This window comes from Grampus griseus, assembly GCF_964374135.1.
Source record: "Grampus griseus genome assembly, chromosome: 2".
Taxonomy (NCBI): domain Eukaryota; kingdom Metazoa; phylum Chordata; class Mammalia; order Artiodactyla; family Delphinidae; genus Grampus; species Grampus griseus.
The window spans coordinates 147165267-147179104 of record NC_139018.1 but is presented as its reverse complement, the minus strand read 5'-3'; the positions used below and the strand labels follow the sequence as shown (position 1 = coordinate 147179104).

Sequence of the window (13838 nt, the reverse complement as noted above, 5' to 3'; positions counted from 1 at the left end):
CAGGCTTCTTCCCTCAGAATCTTCTGGTACTCAGCTTAGACAATGAATCTGCTCCTGCTCTGGCCCTATCTCTGGGGAACAACCTGTAAGTGGAAATGACACCCACAATCTGTAGGAATATCAAGGATCACCTAAAATCCAGACAAAAGCCAAGGATACCCAGGTTGCTAAACAGCAGTGCCAGGAAAACCTCCTCAGATGGCCCCACTATCACCTGCAGGCACAACTTCACCATGGCTGGCATAATCGCCCAGGGAAAGACATCCAAGTGCTTCTGATGCCTGTCAGGGTCACAAGCTTACTCCACAACCTGCAGGAACACTTGGCCGCTGCTCAAACTACAGGAAATCTCAGAGACACTGAACTGGGTGGCAGCCTACCCCCGGACATCATTTGCCTCAGACACAATGCAGGACCATTAGGAAACACCAACCAACCCCACCTTTGCTATCCACCTTCCCTGACCATCAGCAGAGTAATAATACCAGAGCATTTCTGAGGAACCTGAAAAGACTTGAGGTTTTCTCCTGGGATATATTTATTTTTCAGGCTATTTTGATTATCCTGTGTAGGAAACTTCAAGAATAAGATTCCTGAAAAATAATTTCTGAGACAGAGAGCTGAAGGTTGTAGAGTACATCATTTTCTATAAACCATTACATAAAGAACTTTCTAGAAGTCGTCACATATACTTGGCCTACTTAAAAAAATAAAAATTTGTAACTTTAAAAGTTAAAAAAAAATCCCAACTGGGCTTCCCAGGTGGCGCAGTGGTTGAGAGTCCGCCTGCCGATGCAGGGGACACGGGCTCGTGCCCCGGTCTGGGAAGATCCCACATGCCGCGGCGCGGCTGGGCCCATGAGCCATGGCCGCTGAGCCTGCGCATCCGGAGCCTGTGCTCCACAACGGGAGAGGCCACAACAGTGAGAGGCCTGCGTACCGCAAAAAAAAAAAAAAAAAAAGTAATTCAGATGCTCAGTCATGACTGAGAACCAGTGTACCATCAAGAGCTTCCCATGTGTCATCCAAAATCCCAAAGAATTTATTTAAAAGAATAAGATGCAAGTACTATTTCAAGGCTTACAACAGTATCTTTTTGGTTAGCATTTGTTTAAAATACGCAAATAAATCAAGAGAAAGTCTAACTTTAAACTGGATTGGTGGTTGTTCAACTTTTAATTCACTCGGAAATAACTGAGACTAAAGCTAGGTTTATTTTAATAATCATAAGAAAATAAAATTTAACTTTCAAATTACTCAAGTGTAAGTTTCTTAACTAAAACAATCTAACACGAACACTCATCACAATCGAGAGGCTTCTTCAGAACTGTATGTGTAGAAAATATATGTGCAGAATAAGAAAATATGTTATTTCAAAATAAATGATCAGGTGTTTTGACATTACACTAAGTGTGGCATTTTTAAACATAAAAGAAATGTTAAATTATAAGTGCAGTAGAAAAATAAACCACTTTAAACTTTATATCCTCTACAATTTAAAAAGATAACATCTCTAATAGTAAATAAAATGCTCCAAAACCTTGTAAATATGGTATCAATGGCAAGCCCAAATAAATCAATCTCACTTGTTCCTACCACAAGTACTGGCCAGCTTAAGTATTTATATTCAATACTAATTTGAGATGGCCTCCATGTCAAAACTCAGCTGAAAATTAAGAACTTGATCTCCCTAACAGCATTTTTCAGATACAGTTTTGAGACAGAAAAGCAATCAACAAGCAGATAAATCAAGAATCTACAAAAAAATAAAGCGTTCATAATAGCTTTCAAGCTGAGATACTTTAGCCTTTATTAAAAGACTTTTTTAAAAAAATCTTTCTATAACTATTAAATATGAGAAAACCTTATGTAATATCCCCGCTGATGAGCATCAACACAATCTGAACCTGGGCATGCTACAACTCAGTTGATCTATGTCTCACTTCACCATATGCTTCACACTATTTTATTTTAGACAATAAACACCTACTGACTCCTGAAGCCTCAGCACTTAGAGTAACTTTCAAGAAATTAGCTATTTCAATCCAAAGTGAACTTATCCAACAGAGGGAATACTAAAAGATTCCTCAAGACAATGACTGCCCCTTCTCATGCAGCACAAAAACTTTAGTGGTAAAGTTAATTTCAAATACTTTCAAACATTTCTCTCCTATACATAAGTATTAAAATAATGATTGTAAGTTTCCCCCCACACACCCTGTGGCAAGTTATCTTCATAATGTGAGTTGCTAATAGTTACAGCAGGAAAATGAGCCAATTATTTATGCTTGTTCTTAGGTTACAAGCTGTCCTTACCAGTGAAACTGGAATTAACCAGAATTTTATGTATGGGATGTTCTGATTACCAGGAGGTTTCTAATATTTTCTTTCCATCTCCTACTTTTGAAAGAAGAGTGAGCATAGTTTCATGTTCCTTTACTATTCCATACTTTTGCAGACATAAATGTATACTTGTAAGGTGACAGTGTATGAGTACAAAGATCCAAGAAGTTGGTGAGTTTTAGGGAGACAAGAGCAGCCAAGTGCAGTATAGGGGTACTTCCCTGGTGGCACAGTGCTTAAGAATCCGCCTGCCAATGCAGGGGACACAGGTTCGAAACCTGGTCCCGGAAGATCCCACATGCCATGGAGCAACTAAGCCCACGCGCCACAACTACTGAACCTGCGCTCTAGAACCTGCAAGCCACAACTAATGAGCCCGCGTGCCACAACTACTGAAGTCCTCACACGTAGAGCCCGTGCTCTGCAACAAAGAGAAGCCACCGCAATGAGAAGCCCGCACACTACAACAAAGAGCAGCCCACGCTCGCCGCAATGAGAGAAAGCCCAGCGCAGCAACGAAGACCCAAGGAAGGAAAGAAGGGAAGGAGGAAGTAAATAAATAAATAAGTAAATAATTTTTTTTTAATGGAGTATAGGTTTGCTAATCATAGACGTGAATTCAAATACCCCTTTGATCATGTGTTCTGTGTGACCCCAGGCACTAGGGTCTATTATAAGTTATGTAATACTTATAACTGTGCTGTATAATATTGTAATTTATCATATAATCATACTATAATAAATACTTCCCTCATTATGCTACTGTGAGAACTAAAAGGAGTATGTAAAATGCCTAGGATAGTAGGTGCTCAATGACACCTTCCTTTACAAACAATGGTGCTGCCACAAGCAATACCTTTACAATGAAAAACAGCTTTCTAAAAACTGCTTACAAAGACTTCTAAAGGGACATAATGTGTGTACATAATCAAAGTACAATGTATTTATGACAGATTATCTCGTAATACACCACAGTATCTTCCTCATTTTTAAAATATAGCATTTTAAATCCCAATTGTGAAAGTTGGTATTAAGTAACAAGCTCTCAAAACAAATCCATTTCTAACTATTTGTATATATCTTTCTTTTGTTTACACGATAAATGCTTGGATAGGAAGGAAGAGTCTTCCTTCTTTAAATTCTATTTTAAGTTTACTTAGCACACAAGCAGGTCAAATTAGGAAAAAATATTAAAGATTTTAAGTGGGACTATCTTTCATTTAAATGCTTAGATAGTATCAGGAGAACAAAAAAAAAGAATTACTAATCATAACAAAGTTGTTTTTAAAAATCCTCAAGTGGAGGCTTCCCTGGTGGTGCAGTGGTTGAGAATCCGCCTGCCAATGCAGGGGACACAGGTTCGTGCCCCGGTCCAGGAAGATCCCACATGCCGCAGAGCGGCTGGGCCCGTGAGCCATGGCCGCTGAGCCTGCACGTCCGGAGCCTGTGCTCCGCAATGGGAGAGGCCACAACAGTGAGAGGCCCGCACACCGCAAAAAAAAAAAAAAAAAAAAAAAAAAGCTGATATGACAGTATTCCATTACCTTTGTCATTTCTATTAATCTCTTTGTCTATTTCTTTAATTTCACATGAAGTTAGGCAAATGATTAGCCATTATGTATTGATGAATAGAAAACAAACCCCCAAAATACAATGAAAAATGTCTAAATATTTACTAGTTGAACATAAATTAGATTTGTAAAATTGAGTTGAATACCTAAGCCTAACAATTTGCTAAATTTCCCTACTAAATACATAATGGTCTCTACAAATATTTTCTTAATTTCCAAATATTTTTTAAATTTTGCATACTGTTTATTTGCATTTGTAAGTAATTTGATATCAAATATTGTACAGCATTTTCACAATACACACTACAGGCATACCTCATTTTATTGCACTTCACCTTACAGGCCTTCACAAATACTGTTTTCACAAACTGAAGGTTTGTGGCAACCCTGCATTGAGCAAGTCTACTGGTGCCATTTTTCCAACAGCATTGGCTCACTTTGTGTTTCTGTGTCACATTTTGGTAATTCTTGCAACATTTTAAGTTTTTTCATTATTACTGTATTTGTTATGGTGATCTGTAATCAGTGATCTTTGATGTGACTACTAAACCTCACTAAAGGCTCAGATGTTGGTTAGCATTTTTTAGCAATAAAGTATTTTTTAATTAAGGTATGTACACTGGTTTTTGGACATAATGCTACTGCACACTTAACAGACTACAGTATAGTGTATATATAACTTGTATATGCATTGGGAAACCAAAAAACTCACATGACTTGCTTTATTGTGATATCTCCTTTACTGCGGTGGTCTGGAGCAGAACCCATGGTATCTCTGAGGTATGCCTGTAAATAGCTTTCCAAGAATTTTCTAAGCGGAAAATCAGTATTAGGCACACACACACACACACACACAAAGATCTTTCCTTAAGGCAGCACATATGTTTAAGATACTACATGTGAGATATTACATCATACTGCTGGGTATTTAGATTTCAATTTGTATCTCCCTTCCATTATGTTCATTTCTATCATTTCACCTCTTATCACAGAGATTCTCAAGCCTGTATGTTATATGGATCATATTCTCTCAAAAAACTACTACTGATAGTTCACTCACTTCTTATTATAGAGAGTATGTATGTGTGTTGAGGGGTGTGGGTGTGCTACAAGGAGGTGGGACCTTACACAATTAAAAGGAAGACTGCTATGCTTTTAAGATGATCATGTGTATGATTTTTAGAAGTGGGATAGTGTATGTAAAGAACTTTGCACAATGACTGACACTTGGTAAACATACAATATATGATGCCTATTTTCATCATGGTACTTACTCATTTATGTTATAAACTTGTGCATACAAAAACATTTCAAAAATCAAGACCAAAGGAAGACAGACCACTGATGATACGGAGGACCTTCAGACCACTATTGATCTTCACAGAATCACTGTACGAAAGCAGATTTACTATTGTTTTGAAATGTTGACAATGCCACTGAAACAAAGTAACTGAAAGTCTTCAGGTAAGAGATACAGATAGCAATTAAACTCCTTGTTTTTCAGATGGGTAAATTGAGACCAGGCATGGCAAGTTTAAATAATTTGCCCAAGATCACTCTGCTAGTAATGACAGAGGTGAGATTCAGACCCAAGTCACCTGGCCTCAAACTCATGTTGCTATACTACCTCCAATCAAATTACAAAAATCTAATCAACCTGTAAAAAATTCAACGTTAAGTCCAAGTTAAGGTTTTCAAACAGTGAAACTTTTTTTTTTTTCTTTAAGTCAGACTCTTCTCCTTAACATTTTCTCCTTTTTTCCAGATACAGCCTCTTGGCTTAAATTTTTTCTATGGAGAATTCAATTGAAGGATGGTAGGGGTAGGTACACAAAATCTGATACCAGAGGTTTAGGGCTTTAAGCAACAGTAGGACAGTATTTGATACTTTATTACAAATGTTACAATTCTTAATTAGCTTCAATCAGTGTCTCAATTTAGGTATGCCAAAGGGTATGAATGTCTCTGTTATACACTACCTGAACAACCCTTAAAGGAAAAGTGGATACTGTTACAAAAAGGTGAGAGTTCAAAAAAACACAGGTCAATTCACGGAAACATGCAAGATGCCATACACTCAAAGTATCAATGTAATGATATCCTAAGAACAATGCATACGAACTAAGGAGATAATTTTAACATTTTAATTGATCTTTCTTTGTAAAGCTGGGAGCACTTACATATGTTTATTTAACCACCTTGCAACAGGTAACTGAAAAAATAAACTGCCCAATTACAAAATGTAAAAGGGAGATTCCATTTTCATATGAACAACATCTAAGGGGAAACATATGAACAACATCTACAGGGAAAAAGTACCACAATAGAGATCCTCTGTCAATCATGCATGGAGTTAAGCAAGAAAAATATTTTATTGATTATGTCATAATCACAGACCATATTTTCTGACCTCTGATTCTCTAACTTGGCCATCTTATAAAGAAGAGTCCACCAAAATAATGACTAATCAACGCTAAAGACAAAGAAAATAACATGCCTGTACAAAATTCATATTTTATCTCCTGCTTGTTCAAGTTAGAATTCAGAAAAGTCACAAAGGTGACCCTGCTTACCAGAAAGCACTCAAACTTTTAAAGGACAACGAAGACTATCTCTCTGCTAACTTCAAACCATTAATTAGAATCAATGACCCAAAAGCCTGAAAAGGTTATGCATCCCATAATTACTAAGGTACAACCACTACATTTCTCGGTTTAAAAGAAAAACGTTTTACTTTATGCTCTTAAACAGACTAAATTATTTTTAAGCAGTCTCGTTTCCACAGGACACCGCTTACTGTAGGATGCAGAACACCTGGGTGAGGCAGACCAGAGGACCCAGGACCTAAACCTCAGCAAGCCCTGTGGGCCTCTAAAAATCTGACCCAAGCGGGCCCCCTCCAACCTTCAGGCACCCATCCCTCAACAGGGTACCTGCTTTGAGTTCACAGGACCCCGGATACTATGTACACACCCCACAAGCGCACACGAAGCACCATGAACACACAGTATGTAACACCGGGTATGACATGCCCACACCGGGAACCATGTGGACCCGTATATAACACCAGGCACCATAGACAAACTAGGTACCATGCACACACCATATGTGACACCAGGAACCATGCCCACACCAGGTGTGATATCCCCACCATGTATAACACCAAGTGCCAGGTGCACACCGAGCACCAGAAACACAACGGGTATCATGCATGCTCCCACAGTATACAACACCAGGCACACATTCGGGACCACGGACACACCAGGCAGCATGGACACACTAGGAATCATGCCCCACCACATACCAGGTGCACACTGGGCAACACCGACACACAGCATGTAACACCAGGCGCCACGGACACACCGGGCACCATGACCACACGGTATGTAACACCGACCACCACGGACACACTGGGTATCACACCCCCACCGTACATAACACCGGGCACCACGGACACACCGTGAGCGCCTCCAGCGCTGGGCCAGAAAAGCGTAAGGGGACAGTCCACGCGGAAGTTGGGGGTCCCAGGCCGGCTGCTGCGCCCCAGCTTAGCTCCCCTCCGGACGCCCGGCGGGATGGGTGGCGGACACTTAGGCGGTCCTGGGGGCCCGGGACGATCTGCAGAGGAGGCGGAGGCCTCGCTGCCGCCCGTTACCAGCCCCGGGGACCAGGCCTCGCCTGGGCCCTTGGGGACCACCCTGCCCAGCCGCGGCCTTCGCTCCCAACAACTAGCCGTCAAGGCAGACGCCCGCCCCCCACCCGCCCCCAAACTCACAGGGCCGCGTCCCGGCGGACCCCGAGCCGAACCGCTGGCCCCGAGGCCTGGGCGCGCGGGGAGGACCGGCCCGGCGGGCGGCGCTCACGCGACTCCCCGGCTTCGCGGCCCGTGAAGGCCCCGCGCCGTCCTGCTCCTGCGGGGCCTCCTCCTCCTGCAGGGCCGCCCTTCCCCGGCCGGCCGAAGGCGGGGTGCGCAGCCGAACCCCCGCAGACCAACAGGCCCCTGCCCGACGCAAACAAAGCTCCGCCGTTCACTCGGCGCTGTTTGCAGGGGGCGAGCAGCGGTCACGCCCGCGGCCCGAGAAGCTGCAGCCGGGCCCGAGCTCCACAAACACCCCGCCTCGGACACCCCGCCCGCGCCCCCGCCCCCGCCCCGCCACCGAGGCCGAGCGTCTCCCACCATTATGCTCCGGACGGTCCTCGCCGCCGCCGCCGCCGCGCCCGGCCCTCCCCCTCCGCGCCCGGCCCGCCGCCCGCGCCGCCTCCTTCCCGCCGCCGCCGCCTCCTCCGGGCCAGGGCCGGCGAAGAGCGGGGGGGCTGCGGTCTCCCGGCCTCCCAGCCACCGCGGGCCCGGCATCCCTGCCGCCCGCGCCGGCTCCCCGGCCTCCCCGCCTCCGGTTACGCGGACCCGGCCTCCCTGCCGCCCGCCCCGGCTCCCCGACCTCCCCACCTCCGGCTCCACGGGCCCGGCCTCCTCCCTGGCTCCCCGGCTCCGCGGACCCGGCCTGCCCGCTCCGGCTCCGCGCCTCAGGGGCGCCATGTTTACAAGCCTCCACCACAGAAACTCGCAAGCACCCGGCGAGGGAAGCGCTGAGGCCCCGCCGCCGCACTTACGGTGTCTCCTCGCCGAGCGGCGGGCCGTGGCCGGGCGCGGAGTTGAGGCGCCGCCGCCGCCGGGAAAGTTTGCGTCCTGCGAGGCCGCGGCGCCGCTCACATGGCGGGCTGAGCGGGGCGGCCGCTCGCCGGCCCGGCCTCCTCACCGCCGCCCGCCCGCCGCCCCCGGGCTTTATTGTGTGGCCCGCCGGCCGGCCGCGCTGCGGACTCGGGCTCGGGCTCGGCGCGGGCTCCCTCCCGGCCCGGCCCGCCGTGCACGCCCACACCCACCTTCCCGCCGTCCTGTGCTCCGCGCCTCTCCCCAAATTTGAGCATATTCTTACATATCCACACATGCACTTCATATCAACACACACGTGAAAGCTACGTACGTGCGGGCACGCGGGAGCCGGGAGCGGAGCGCACAAAGATCCGGCACCCGCAGCATCGTCAGCTCGGACCCGCGGCTGCGGGCACTGCCCGGCCGACGCCTGCTTTCGTGTGCCTCGTACCTGCCTAGAGTCACCGTCGGAACGGCAAAGTCTTGGAGGAGCATTAATTTTTTAATTGGCAAGATCGGTAAAATGGTGTTAATACCTTTTAAAATCTGTCAGCGAAACAAATTGCGGGAATATGCTGAATTCCTCATTCCATACGTGCACAAACAGGACTTCAGAAAGAACGGGACCACCCATTACCTTTTTGGCAAAAACACTACCAATTTGTGTAAGGAGAAGGTTATCTTTCTTAGTTTGTAATTCTAGATCTAAGGAGAAGATCCTCATATGTGGATTAAGAAAGTCTCAGAGATAAGCATACTTAATAGATTCACATATTTTCTCTAATGACCTTTGTCCATAGAAGTTTAGAAGGAAGACCTATCAGCCAAAACTTCCTACTCTGATTCTCTTTGGACATATATACCTGAAAATCACCGGAAGACACTTGTCCAAGAAATTTGGGGATTCTAATCCAATTCAACAATCTTTCACAGCTGGTCTCTAAGTTAGAATTTAGAAATGGGTGGTACTTGAATAGGAGTTCTATGATGTACACCTGTGGAAGAAACATAGCATTTCATAGCCCTGGTTCTAATACATCCCAGAGAGATTTTGGTTATCTCAAGAGACATCACAAAATAATTTAAACTCATTTTAATTGTATGGATAAATATATTCCATTAAAATCGAGCAGAGGGATTAAAAGATGTCAGAAAAAAATCAAGACATGCCTGGTTTGAATGCGGGACCAGGAATTCTAACAATGAATAGCTTTAAGTAAATCATCTTTTTTTTTAAGTCATCTGTAAAATAGAGGACTGCATGATTCTATATACTTCACAGAGGCCACTCAAGGAAAACATCGTATATGTATAAAAGGAAACTTACATTTTAGGAAAGAAGTCACTAACCCTAACTGCACATTTTTCTACAATCAAAGTTTTTAGCCATCATTTTTATTTTCGTACACAGATATTCTCTCTCATTCTACGTTGGTTTTGCCTAGAATTTAACCCTTGGCCCTATACTCCCTTCAGAACAGTTTTATTTACCTTATTTTCCCCCCAGCTGAATAACTAATAGGCAGGGGAGATGGTCTGGGGGCCAGTGGTTTGGGGTTGGGAGTTGGAGGGACGCCCAGAAGACCCAAATAGTTATTTCCATACAACTTAGGTTATACCATGAATTTATCTGCCAAACTGCAAAGAGAAGGCAAGGAACTGAGGTGTCAAGGAAAAGAGGGAAAAGGAAGAGTAGTGGGCTGTGAGGAATGGTTTACATCAACTTGGCCATGTTTCAGAGATTTACCACCACCCAAAGAAAGACCCCACGCAGCACCCCTAATTCTTCCCCAACCCCAACTGACACTAGACAAGTAATGTCTGACTTGATCAGCATATCACTTTTTCCAGATTCTGCTTTAAGAAATATTATGTAAATACAGAAGGCATGGATTATTCAACAGGTTGGTGTGGAATTTTTGTCTCTTTAAAAAATAAATCAAATCATATCCTTACCTTACACTCCACACTTTAAAATAATCCAAATGACTTAAATAATACATATATATAAACTGAAAATCATTATTCTAAAGGTAGAAGAAAATATAGGTGAATGTTTGTAATATTAGTGTGGAGAAAAATATCCTAAGCTCTAAAGCAATAATTTTTATCAGAAAAGAGTGATAAATTTGACTATATAAAAATTTATGTATCCTATATGTCAAAAACAAATATAGACCTATTTTAAAATACGCCCATTAGGGTTACAACTTTTATACTTTATAAGGAGTTTCTTCTAATACCCTTTTCCCCACTTTCTTCACATAAAGAGGACCAATTCAGTTTTTTTTAGGACCAGTTTAGAGAGGGTGACTTCACAGTTATATAGAGTTGGGGTATCCTGCTAAACTCCCACCTCAGAGTGTTCCTGGTTTGCTAGTATGTAGCAATAACAAGTTCATGCACGTGCTCCTGAAAGTCTTGCTTTTATTTGTTTAAAGTTTGGTTTTATGTTTCTATTTTGCATTAAAGGTTGAATTACATAAACTTTGAATACTGTATGTATGCTTTGTTTGAGAATATAGTCTTAAGTGTGATGTACAGAATAACTATAAAAACCTTCAGGAATGCAGGTGAACAGCACATTATACAGAAATTAGTGAATAGAAATTTATGTTGTGTTATCACATGTACTGTAAACTAGTGAAGTAAAATAGGTCTATTTCAATGAGACTTGGTGTTTTTCATTTATGGGTGTATTTCATATATATATGGTGTATTTCATATATATATACAAATATATATATATTCATATATATATGAATATATATATATTCATATATATATTCATATATATATATAAATATATAAAATCACCTTTTCTAATTTAAAATAATAGTAGCTCCATTTTCAACTTACAATAATGTTTTTTTGATAACAAATTACTCTTATAAGGTGAGGAAGGCTGTACAAGTAAAATTAAAAGGCAAACAAACTGGGAGAATATATATATATGCAAGAAATAAGAACTAGGGTAATAATCTTTAAATATAAAAAGCTATGTCACATCAGTAAGATAAATACCACACACACCACCAAAAAAAAGAAACAAGGCCATGGATAATTTAGGAAAAAAGAAATATAAATTATTAATAAATATTAACAAATGTTCAGATTCCCTAGTAATATAATGACAAAATAACACAACACTGCTTTTCTTCAATGGCAGAATTCTTCTTCAATGATAATGCTATTGAGGGTTAGCAAGATGGACACTCTTTCATACACTATTGATAGGAAATTGAATTGGTATGAATACTGGTTGAAATACCAGAGCCTTAAAAATAGTTATATCTTTAAGCCCAGGCGTCCGCATTTAGAAATCTATCCTAAATATATCTTCTGAAAGACAAGCAAGAATGTATGCACAAATTGTTCTTCCCAGCTTAAAAAACGTCAATGATTTTCTGCAGCATCTTGAATAAATCAAACCCTGTTCTTTGGCTCACAAGGCCCAGCTTTGCCTGGCCCCTACCTACTTCCTAATTTTAACCTCATTCTACGTTTCATTCCTGCCTCACTAACCTTTGTCCCATATCAGAACAGTACAAAGTTTGTCCCCTCCTTCTGGAACATCCTTCCCCTGTCTCCTTGGGGATAATCCTACTCATTCTTCAGGTGTCTATTCAATTGTCACTTTTTCCAAAAACTGAGCCCCCAGTCTAAGTTGGCGCTCTCTATTTTTCTCCATAAGACAAGATTATTGAAATGATATATTTACCTTAGAGTTTATGGACTAACGAGCTGATTTGCTCTCCATAGCATACCCAGACAACGAATGATTATGGTAAATGCAAAAGTGGCACGGAAAAATTGGTGGTCTCGTTGCACTTGAGAGGGTACTATCAAGGTACTAGCGTTTTGCTTTTAAATAACATAATACCAGTGGCTCTGTCACTCAAGTATTGTAGTCCTTCTTAATGCATGTTAATCAACATTACATGTTAATTAAATCATGTTATACTTAGGTTAATAGCTCAGGGCTGTGGGATAAAGGATATTGTAAATGCAGGTCTCCCAAGCCCTGAGAGGAGCCAAGTAATGTTCTCTCTGGCCATGCAAGCATGAGTGAGAGTGTGTGTGTGTGTGTGTGTGTGTGTGTGTGTGTGTGTGAGAGAGAGAGAGAGAGAGAGAGAGAGAGAGAGAGAGAGAGAGAGAAACAGGCAGGTATATATGCCTGGGGTGATATTTTTGAAGCATATTAACACGCTTTTCTCCTTTGCATTTTCATGCATGAGATCCCTAGTTAGCCTGAGGCATCTGCGTACCTTGGAGGACATTAGGATTGGCACAGCAAGAATTTATATAGACAGAAAGTCAATATCAAGTGGCTAACACTCCAAATAAGAAACATTAATCTACAGCAAGATGAATGGATTGCAAGCATGGCTTTGTTCAGAGATAACACAATTTTCCAAATCACTTTTTCTCCTTTTTTAACATTTTTAGAAACAGATCTGGCATAGGAGACCTGAACTTCGCCACCCAGGGTCAGGCCTGGAATGAAACTGGGGGGGAAGAGGAGGCAGGAAGTTGGTAGTGAGGTTTGTAACCACTTAGGGTTAGACACTTTTTCCAAATATTTGTAACTCAAAAATATTTGGCACTCAAAACTATTTGATGAATTAATGAATGAGATTCATTACAATGTTTTTTGTAACACCAATAAAATAAAGTTGAAATAAGATAAAAATCCAGCATTAGAAACTGTTAACTGGAAAGGAATATAAAATCACAGATGCATATGATTTCAATTTTGTGAGATATTAAAAGGAAATACTGTGGAAGGAAATGTTAACAGTGAACATTTCTCTGGGTTACAGATATCTTCATTTTAAAAATCTTTTTTCCATAATTAGGAAAAAATTACTAATAATACTAGCCTAAGAGACTGGTTATTCCCACAACACTAGGTATCCCTTACTTGAAATAATATATGTTTTCAGAAAACTAATAAAATTAAGTTGTTTAGAATCTTATTTTCCATTGATTTCTTTAGTCAGTGTAGATGGAGATTTTGTGCCTGCAATCTACCCATAGCTCACATGCAAAAATTTATATAAAAAGCCAAAAAAGTATAACTGTTGGGCAATTGAAGCTAATAAAAATGAATGTGAATATATGTAGGTAGTGGTCACAGCAACCTCTCCAGGCATCGGTTTTCTCCTTTGTAAATGAGGGAGGTTTACTCACTGCCTTTTCAGGTTCCCATTGGCACCAAAGTTCTACGATCTCCAAAGTGCTACCCTCACACCTGTTCCCAGAGTTCCTTT

General features: G+C 42.0%; 1 protein-coding gene across 1 annotated transcript in view; it reads right to left on the bottom strand.

The window, feature by feature from the left end:
* Window positions 1-8664, bottom strand: part of ZMYND11 (zinc finger MYND-type containing 11) — a 137359-nt gene extending 128695 nt beyond the window's left edge. Inside the window, exon 1 of the mRNA XM_082647856.1 lies at window positions 8526-8664. The gene's annotated coding sequence lies outside the window, so the exon portion shown is untranslated. The remainder of the gene's footprint in view (window positions 1-8525) is intronic.
* Between the last annotated feature and the right edge of the window lie 5174 nt (window positions 8665-13838).